Raw genomic sequence first — 11,112 nt, 5'->3', positions numbered from 1 at the left:
GACGGTTGTGCAAAATCACAGTACTACAATATTTGAAGGATATGAGCGTTCTCTAGTTTCCTGGCCAATATTTATCCGTGAACCAACACTGAAGTACAAATTATCTGATCATTACATTGCTGTTCGTGGAACCTTGCTCAATCCAAATCTGCACATTTCCTTTATTGGAATATTGATTAATTTCAACAGTACTTCATTAGCTTAAAGTGCCTTATCTTGGGAGATCCAAGATGGTGGCGTTCTGAGTTGTCTGCTGTGCTGAGCAAGGTGGACCTTTAACCCCCACCCCCCCCAAACTCCGAGAGAAGCAGCAGTAGAAAAAGCATGAGCAGGAAATCCAACTACTGGACCGAAGAATGGAGGCAGTGGAGGAGAAGACCATGGCGGAGGTCTCTGGAGGAAGGATCCAAACGCTGGAAGACCAGGTTCGGGTCCTTCAGGAGCGAGTCAATAACCTGGAGAATAAAAATAGGAGAAAAAACTTATGGCTCATGGGTCTTCCAGAACGTGAAGAAAGCAAGGACCTCGCCTGCTTCCTGAAGGGGTGGCTCCCAAAGTTCCTGGGGCTGGAGTTGGAGTCAGGCCTGGTGAGCTTGGAACAGGCCCAGCAGATCACAATGCACAGGTCCGGGCTGGACCTGCGCCCTGCGTTGTCCTAGTTCAGCTCCTGTATTATAAAGAAGAACAGTTAATAGTTGAAAGAGCAAGAAAACTGGGAAGAAATTCACACGCTTTAATGTACAAAGTCTCAGAGATAATGTTTTTTCAGAATTTCTCAGGAGCCCTAATTAAGAAGAGAAGGGCATTTGATGAAATCAAAAAAGAATTAAGGGATCTGAGCATTTAATATTCTCTGAGGTGCCTGGCTGTGTTGCATTTCACCTATGAGGGGATGGTATATAATTTTGACTCCACAGAAAAGGCGAAGAACTTTGAATTCTTTGAATTAAAGGACTTGAGTCGGTGTGGGAGGGGAGGAGGCATCGTTGCGGACAATGGTATGGTTTTTGTTTTTGCCCCTTCTTTTCTCTCTCCCCCTTTTTATGGTTATTGGCTTTATATGTACTGCCTTGATGTAAAATCGGAATTATTTTATATATCGGTTGGTTGGGTATTATCTAGGGTCTTTTTATTTTACTGCTGTCCTTTTGATTTTTTGTTGGGTGTGACTACATCTGTGGTTAAGATGAGTAGAGGAGTGGGGTGGGAATCCATTGTTAACTCTCAGAATGTAAATAACAGGATTTCCTCATGCCCTAGGGCTAGGGCATGGCTTCAGCTACAGGGAATTAAGATGGTAGAATGGATTGGAGGAGTACCCGCTATGGGCAAGGGGGGAATGATCTCTAGTTGGGTGTTTGCTTCAGTTAAATGTAGTGATTAGTTTTTTTAGTTGTAGTAGTTATTGAAGTAGTTTTAGACTTCATAGAGTTAATGTCTTTGTCTTTGTCACTCATCACACCTCGGATAAGCTTCCTCCTCTTGGGAAACCACCGGCTGCCCTGGATCAGTATGGCCAGTGATTTGATCAGGTGGTGCACCTGGAATATAAAAGGGAGCCACTTCCCTATTAAAAGTGTTGTTGTCAAGTCTTAGGAAAGAAAGGGTGGACGTCGCCCTACAGTGAGAGATGCATCTAGCTGATAAGGAACATCTGAAACTGCAGCAAGTGGTTATGACAGGGTATTCTTCTCCTCCTTCAGCTCTAAGAGTAGAGGAGTGGCTATACTGATAAGAAGGAGCCTTCCTTTTCAGGTAACTGAGCAGATTAAGGACGAACATGGATGGTTTATCATTCTTAAAGTTCTAATACATGGAGAAGAGTACGGCATCTTCAAATTTATAATGTCTCCCGGCGCAACCTCTTAAATTTCTAATTGATGCAGTTGCTAAATTCATGAATCTTGGAGTGCGCCACATGATCATAGGAGGGGTCTTTAATCACCTAATAGATCCCAAAGTTGACAGAATGCCAAGGGGCCCGGCAGGTACGCCCACGCCATCTGAGCAATTGGTGGACGTGTGAAGAGTTGGGACTAGCGGATGTTTGGAGGCATCTCCATCCTAATGGGAAGAGACTTTACTTTTACTCAAACCCACACAAGTGCCATACGCAAATTGACATGTTTTTTATGGTAACTGACGGTTTGGACAGAGCATTGGCATACAAATTGGGGCTGTAGCTGTCTCGGATTATGCATGTGTATTTATATGTTAAAATCAAGAGTAATGGAATGGATGCACGGCAATGGTGCATGAACCCATTTCTGTTAAGGGATAGCAAATTTTTTGAGTACATCAGAAGAGAGTTCAGGACCTTCTGGGATATCAACTCAGGTACGGCCAGTAATCCAACAATACTTTGGGAGGCCACTAAGGCATATTTACGAGGCCTGATCATTTTGTATTCTGCGGCTAGAAGGAGGCAGACAGCGGAGCAACAACGGTTGCTGGATGCCCAGCTGCATATAGCTGAGGAAACATAACAGGCCTGCTTTGGTCAAGTTGCAACAGGTCATGGCTCTCCGGGTGGCTCTCGACTCATTGCACACACAGGTATAAAAAAAAAGGTCTCCTTTGCTAAACAAAGATTTGTTTGAATTTGGACAGAAGCAGGATAGATATCTGGCATATTTGACTAGGAGGAAGAAAGCTTCCCAATGTATTATGTCTGTTATGGAGAAGGCTGGCACGAATACGCATGAGTTGAAGAAAATCAATGTTAGATTTCGGGAATACTTCGCAGAGTTATATCGGTCAGAGGAAGGCGAACACAGTGCAGCAAGAATTCAGTCCTTCTTTGAGAGTCTGGACCTCCCCAGTATAAACACGGAGCAGGCTTCTTTATCGAATGTGCCTATAACAGTGCAGGAAACAATAAGGCATCTCCAGGGTAGCAAAGCACCAGGGGCCAGATGGATTCCCAAGTGAATTCTACAAGGAATTCATAAATGTGTTGGTGGAGCCACTTTGGGAATGTATAGTTATTCATGTGCACGGGATTGTCTGTCGTCCTCTCTTAGCAAGCCTAATATCTCCCTCATTTTAAAGAAGGGGAAATACCCCGAAGAATGTGCTTCATGTCGTGGGCTAAAGGGCCTGTTCTGTGCTGTACTTTTCTACGTTCTATATGGACCAATTTCGCTGTTAAGTGTAGATTTTAAAATTCTATCCAAGATGCTGCCTCTGAGGTTGGAAAAGGTCCTGCCCCATATTATAAAAGATCAGATGGGTTTTGTTAAGGGCCATAGCTCCTCCAACAATATCAGGAGAGAGCTGAACATAATGCAGGTATGCCAGCAAAGATTGGTCCCGAGATTGGTGGTGTCCCTCGACACAGAAAAGGCGTCTGATTGGATAGAATGGCCGTGTCTGTTTGAGGTCCAAGATCGCTTTAGTGTGAGGCGATCCTTTGCCAGATGGTGGTAGTATTGTGTAATGATCCTAAGGCAGCAATCACTACAAATGGGGCTAAGTCAGATAACTTTTTAATATTGGGAGAGGTAGTCAACTGGGGTGTCTTTTCTCACCTCTGTTATCCACCTTGGCAATTGAGCCATTAGCTGAGGCTATCAGGAGGGATCCTGAAATAGTGGCACCAAGGTTGGGAATGGGAGAGCATAAGATCACCCTATATGTTGATGACATCCTTTTGTTCTTGGCCAATTTGGAGAAGTCTGTTCTTCGATTTGATTCAAATAATTATTTGGCAGATTCTCGGGCTACAGGATTAACTTTACAAAATTGGAAGCCATGCCGGTGGAGGGATTAGTGGAGGTGTCTAATCGGAAGGATGGAATACAGTTCCTGTTTAGACGGTCACCAAAAGGTTTTTTTGTATTTGGGAAATTTATTACCCCTTCCTTCCAACAGCTGTATAAAGCTAACTAAGTACAACTATTGGAGAGGATAAAACAGGATTTGCAGCTGTGGGAGGGATTGCCGTTATCATGGTTAGACGGAATAGCCCTGATTAAAATGAATGTTCTTCCCTGCCTGTTGTACCCCATGAGTATGCTCCCGTTGCTGCTATGAAGATTAGTGTTAACGGAGGCTCTGTGGTTGGCTAGGGTCTTTCATTTTGGTGCCACAAGCGCCCTCTAATTCAATTCACTAAATTGCAGCTTTCGCAGGGTGAGGGAGAGATGGATCTTCCGGATTTGAAGAAATATCAAATTAAGCACCCTGTTAGCACATGTTGGTGACTGGGTACGGGGAATTATTTATGGATAAGAAGAAATCCGTGACTGAGCAGTATAAGAATCCAATCATTTTAAATATGGTGAAAGCCTGGAGGGTGATGCGGCAAGACAAGGGCAATTGGTCTAAGACCTCGCCATTTACCCTGTTGGTGGGTGCCCAAGGATTTAAACCTGGGGCAATGGAGTCCGGCTTTAAGTTATGGGAGAATAAGGGAATCTCATGCCTGGGAGATTTGTTCGAGGGGGAGGTCCTGATGTCATTTAGTCAGTTAAGCCAGAAATATGGACTGTCTAATAGGAACCTTTTCTGGTACTTTCAGATAAGGGATTATATACAAAGGAAGACCATGCTCCTGGCTCAGTGTTACAAGTCAGACGTGGAGAAAAGAGTACTCCGATGTACAGGTGCTCTTTGTCAGTCATACCTTGGAGGACGTGAAAGGACTCTGTAGGATGTGGAATCGAGAGCTAGGAGAGGATATTTCATCGGTATGTGAAGATATATGGGGAAGTGTAAGGAAAATTTCAGTATGTAACAGAGCGCAGGCTATGCAATTCAAGATCTTATACAGGGCTCATATGGCGCCAGAGAGGCTAACTAAGTTTAAGAGAGGAGTGTCATCAGGGTGTTGAAAATGTAAAATTAATATAGGCGCTCTTACACACTGCCATTGGTCATGTTGTAAGATCCAGAGATACTGGAGTGCTATAGTAAGGGAGCTAAAGGACATCCTGGGGATTGAAATTAACGTGGAGCTGGTATTTCTTCTTTTGGGTTTGCCATATTTGCCCTCTCTGGGGGGGAACACCGGGAAAAGATCGTGTAACATTCTTACCCACTGTGCGAAGAAGAACATTCTAGTGAATTGGACAGCAGAAAAACCACTAGGTCAATGGGGTGGCGGAGACTGGTGGTGGAGCATCTTCCCCAAGCTACCTCTCAAATATGTTGCACCACAAAACGGAGCAGTTTTACAAGATCTGGCAGCCTTCTTAAAATTTTATTAATGCAGACTTACCAGCAATATTAATTAGGGCCGTGGTATAGCCATGGGAATCAGTATGGGTGCCCGTGGGGCCCTGGGAGAGGGGGAGGCTGGGAGTGAAAAGAATACAGGTACTGTAACTGGTGCTCCCAGGGATGGGAGTCTCCGTGGAGGTGTGATGAGTGAAATAGAATAAAGTAGTGAGTTATGATTTAAGTTACTTGAATTTAATTTAATTTAATGTTTATTTAATTTGTTTGTAGTTTAGTTTAAGTTAAGTAGGTACATTTGTTCTGGTAGAATAGTAGGTCGTTCATTACTAATAGTATCGCGTTATGACTTTATTGTACTCCTCTACTTTTCTGTTTTTTTTGTGTTACTCTTTTTTTTGTTTGTATATAGATGTATTGTAAAAAATTTAATAAGATCTTTAATAAAAATATTTGTTAAAAAATGCTTTATCTTGCAAAATCTCGATGTTCCATCAATGCAAGTCAGATGTTTCTTCTTTTATCCTACGTTAAAACCTACGTTTTAAAAAAAATTTAATCAGCATTATAATTTGTCACATCTGGATATTTTTATTAGCTAGTGGCTAAGATTGTACAATATAGGCTTAAATCACCTTGAGTTGGGGTCAGGCGTGACATCTCCTGCATTTGCAGGGATTGGGGTGTGGGGGCATAGGTGATGTGGGGCAGTATTGTTATGTCGATAAGCAATCTGTCAATTGCTGAGTGTTAAGGTTATTGGTCGACATGCTTCTGACTGAGGAGGTTGGTCACCAAAGAAACTTAACAAATGTAGCAGGATAGAAGATTTGAAGACTGAGCCTCATTTCATGCAATTTATTTGGTAGAACATTTGCTGATCTCAAACAGGTTTGGATGCTAAAACTGCTTCAGTACCTAACAGTTAGCAAGGGACGTATTAGTCTCAGTTTACCTGAGTGAAATAGGACTACCCTGCTTGTAAAGTCTCAACATTCTGCCAGTATTCATTTTGTGGAGTACTACGAAAAGAATAGCCACCTTCGTTATATGCTCAAAGGTGAGTGATGCTACTGGAGACGAGACCACAAGCTGTTACATCCTGGGATGAAAGCGGTCAAAAAGGACCATGTTTAATGTTGAGTATTTATCGCGAACCTTGAGGCTTGTTTAAACTCACTGAAGTAATGTTAAATGCACAAACAGCTATAAGTGGTGTTGGTCAATTTCCAACCCTGGTAAATGTTGATGCTCTGTCACCAATCATTTCTAAAGGGACCATCTCATGAACAAATGGAAAGTTTGCTGTATCATGCAATTGGTCTCAATGTCATGACATGAGGTTTCCAGGAGCATGAGGAAATGCGCGTATGTCCCTGCACTGGCCAAGGATTGCTATGAGCCCTTCTCACTCAGTCTCTATCTCACATGCACACAGACGCAACATGGGAACAAGCACTCTAAATTTGATCCAAGAATCTCCCTGCAGCCTTGCAAGACAGCAATACTTAATTAAGACCTCAACTGCTGAGCCTGTTGGAGCTATTCTGCTCACTGACAGCAGACAAATGAAACCCAGCTCATAAATTTCTTTTGCTCTCTCAGCATAGCATTTCCTGGTCTTCATATGGATTTTGTTGCTGTTTTCTGATAGCTATTGATCTCTTGGCTTGTTAGAAAACTTGCGTTTGTGAGGATGTGTTATTGATAAAGTTTAAGCTATGATGAATTTGACATTCTCCCAGTCAATAGAAACTTGCAATTTTTCAAACACTCTGCAAAATGATCAAGAAGTACATGAATAGGCTGGAGCTGTTTTCCCTGGAGTGTCAGAGGAGGAGGTTTGTAAAATCATGAGGGGCACGGATAGGGTAAATACACAAGGTCATTATCCTGGGGTGTCAGAGTCCAAAACTGGAGAACATTGATTTAGGATGAAAGGAGAAAGATTTAGAGTCGTGGAGAGGTACAGCACAGAAACAGACCCTTCGTTCCAACTTGTCCAGGCCAACCAGATATCCAATTTAATTTAGTCCCATTTGCCAGCGCCCATATCCCTCTAAATCCTTCCTATTCATAGACCCATCCAGATATGTTTAAAATGTTGCAATTATACCATCCTCCACTATAAAGTCATAGAGATGTACAGCATGGAAACAGACCCTCCGTCCATGCCGACCAGATATCCCAACCCAATTTAGTCCAACTTCCTCTGGCAGCTCATTCCATATATGTGCCACTCTCTGGATGAAAAAGTTGCCCCTTCGGTCCTTTTATATCTTTCCCCTTTCAACCTGAACCTATGCCCTCTAGTTCTGGACTCCCCTACTCCAGGGAAAAGGCTTTGTCTATTTATCCTATCCATGCCCCTCATGATTTTATAAACCTCTATGAGGTCACCCCTCAGCCTTCAACACTCCAGGGAAAACATCCCCAGCCTATTCGACCTCTCCTTATAGTTCAAATCCTTCAACCCTGGCAACATCCTTGTAAATCTTTTCTGAACCCTTTCAAGTTTCAAAACATCCTTTCGATAGGAAGGAGACCAGAATTGCACGCAATATTCCAAAAGTGGCCTAACCATCGTCCCGTACAGCCCAATATGACCTCCCAACTCCTATACTCAATACGCTGACCAATAAAGGAAAGCATACCAAAAGCCTTCTTTACTATCCTATCTACCTGCGACTCCACTTTCACGGAGCTATGAACCTGCACTCCAAGGTCTCTGTTCAGCAACACTCCTTAGGACATTACCATTAAGTGTATATGTACTGCTAAGATTTGCTTTCCCAAAATGCAGCACCTCGCATTTATCTAAATTAAACTCCATCTGCCACTCCTCAGCCCATTGGCCTATCTAACCAAGATCCCATTGTAATCTGAGGTAACCTTCACTATCTGCTCCACCTCCAATTTGGTGTCATATGCAAACTTACTAACTGTACCTCTTATGCTCGCATCCAAATCATTTATGTAAATGACAAAAAGTAGAGGACCCAGCACTGATCCTTGTGACACTCCACTGGTCACAGGCCTCCAGTCTGAAAAACAACCCTCCACCACCACCCTCTGTACTCTACCTTTGAGCCAGTTCTGTATCCAAATGGCTGTATCCCATGAGATCTAACCTTGCTATCCCATGAGATCTAACCTTGCTAACCAATCTCCCACGGGGAACCTTGTCAAATGCCTTACTGAAGTCCACACAGATCACGTCCACCACTCTGCATCAATCCTCTGTTACATTTTCAAAGAAATCAAGTTTGTGAGACATGATTCCCCACACACAAAGCCATGTTGACTATCAGTCCTTGCCTTTCCAAATATGTGTAAATCCTGTCCCTTGATTTCCTCCAACAACTTGGTGCACCACCGATGTCAGGCTCACCAGTCTATAGTTCCCTGGCTTGTCCTTACCACCTTTCTTAAATAAAGGAACCACGTTAGCCAACCTCCAGTCTTCTGGCACCTCACCTGTGACTATCGATGGTACAAATAACTCCGCAAGGAGTACCCAGGAACCACTTCCCTACCTTTCCACAGAAAAATACACCTGATCAGATCCTGGGGATTTATCCCCTTTTATGCGTTTCAAGAATCCAGCACATCCTCCTCTGTAATATGGACATTTTCACAAGATGTCACCATCTATTTCCCCACATTCTATATCTTCTATGACCTTCTCCACAGTAAATACTCATTTAGTATCTCCCCCACCTCCTGTGGCTCCACACATAGGCTGCCTTGCTGATCTTTGAGGGGCTGTATTCACTCCCTAGGTACCCTTTTATCCTTAATATATTCGTAAAAGCCCTTTGGATTCTCCTTAACCCTATTTGCCAAAGATATCTCATGTCCCTTTTTTTGCCTCCTGATTTCCCTCTTCAGTATACTCCTACTGCCTTTAAACGCTTCTAAGGATGCACTCAATCTCTCCTGTCTATACCTGATAAATGCTTCCTTCTTTTTCTTAACCAAACCCTCAATTTCTCTAGTCATCCAGCAATCCCTCCACCTACCAGCTTTTCCTTTCACCTTAACGGGAATATACTGTCTCTGGACTTCCGTTATCTCATTTCTGAAGGTTTCCCATTTTCCAGCCGTCCCTTTACCTGCAAGCATCTGCACCCAATCAGCTTTTGAAAATTTTTGCCTAATACCCTCAAAATTAGTCTTCCTCCAAATTTAGAACTTCAGCTGTTAAGATCTGGTCTATCCTTTTCCATCACTATTTTAAAACTTACAGAATTATGGTTGCTGGTCTCAAAGTACTCCCCCACTGACACCTCAGTCACCCGCCCTTCCTTATTTCCCAAGAGTAGGTCACGTTTTGCACCTTCTCTAGTAGATACATCTACATGCTGACTCAGAAAGTTTTCTTGTACGCTCTTAACAAATTCCTCTCCATCTAAATCCTTAACACTATGGCAGAGAAAATCCCTTACCATAACCACCCAATTATTCTCACAGATAACTCAAATCTCCTTTAAAATTTGTTTCTCAATTTCCCGATGACTATTAGGAGATCTATAACATATTCCCAATAAGGTGATCATCCCTTTCTTATTTCTCAGTTCCGCCCAAATAACTTGCCTGGATGTATTTCCGGGAGTATCCTCCTTCAGTACAGCTGTAATGCTCTCCCTTATCAAAAACGCCACCACCCCTCCTGTCTTGCCTCCCTTTCTGTCCTTCCTGTAGCATTTGTATCCTGGAATATTAAGCTGGCAGTCCTGTCCATCCCTGAGCCACATTTCTGTAATTGCTATGATGTCCCAGTCCCATCTTCCTAACCATGACCTGAATTCATCTGCCTTCCCTGTTAGGTCTGTTGCATTGAAATAAATGCAATTTAACTTATCAGTCCTACGTTGTTCTCTGCTTTGTTCCTGCCTGCCCTGACTGTTTGACTCACTTCTTTTCTCAACCGTACCAGTCTCAGATTGATGTCTTTCTTCAGTATCTCCCTGGGTTCCCACCAACTTGCGAGTTTAAATCCTCCTGAGCAACTCTAGGAACTCTCCCTGCCAGTATATTAATCCCCTTCCAATTCAAGTGGAATCCATCCTTCTTGTACAGGTCATTTCTACCCCAGAAGAGATTCCAATGATCCAAAAATGTGAATCCTTCTCCCATACACCAGCTCTTCAGCCACGCGTTCATCTGCTCTTTCTTCCTATTTCTACCCTCGCTTGTAGCACCAGGAGTAATACAGATATTACTACCTCGAAGACCTCCTTTTTAAATTCCTGCCTAACTTTCTATATTCTTCTTTCTGAATGTCATCCTTTTTCCTTCCTATGTTGTTGGTACCAATGTGTATAATGGTCTCCTGCTGGTCCCTCTCCCCTTTGAGAATATTTTGCACTCTCTCTGGGACATCCTTGATTCTGGCACCAGAGAGGCAACACACCATTCTGATTTTTTTGCTGCTGGCCACAGAAACGTCTGTCTGTTCCCCTGACTAGACAGTCCCCTAACACAATTGATCGTTTGGAATCCAATGTACCCCTCAAAACATTAGAGCCAGTCTTGATGCCAGAAACTTGGCTGTTCGTGCTACGTTCCCCTGAAAGTCTGTCACCCCCTACATTTTCCAAAACAGCACACTTGTTTGAAAAATGTATAGCCACTGAAGACTCCTGTACTACCCGCCTACCTCTCCTACCTTTCCTACCATCAGGTAGATGGAGTTAACCCATCTACTTGATGGTATCTGCGGCTTTTCTCCCTTCCTATAACTGCAATCCATCACACCCCCTAGCTCTTGTAAATTCCTCATTGCCTCTAACTGTCGTTCTTTCTGACAGGATTTTATCTGACAGGATTCACATCCAATGACATTTATTGCAAATGTAATCCTCAGTAACCCTTAAACTCTCCAAAAACTCCCACATCCGACAAGAAGAGCATATTCACTCTACTAAAGGC

This window comes from Chiloscyllium plagiosum, chromosome 34 (assembly GCF_004010195.1).
Source record: "Chiloscyllium plagiosum isolate BGI_BamShark_2017 chromosome 34, ASM401019v2, whole genome shotgun sequence".
Classification (NCBI taxonomy): Eukaryota; Metazoa; Chordata; class Chondrichthyes; order Orectolobiformes; family Hemiscylliidae; genus Chiloscyllium; species Chiloscyllium plagiosum.
This window is presented reverse-complemented; position numbering follows the sequence as displayed.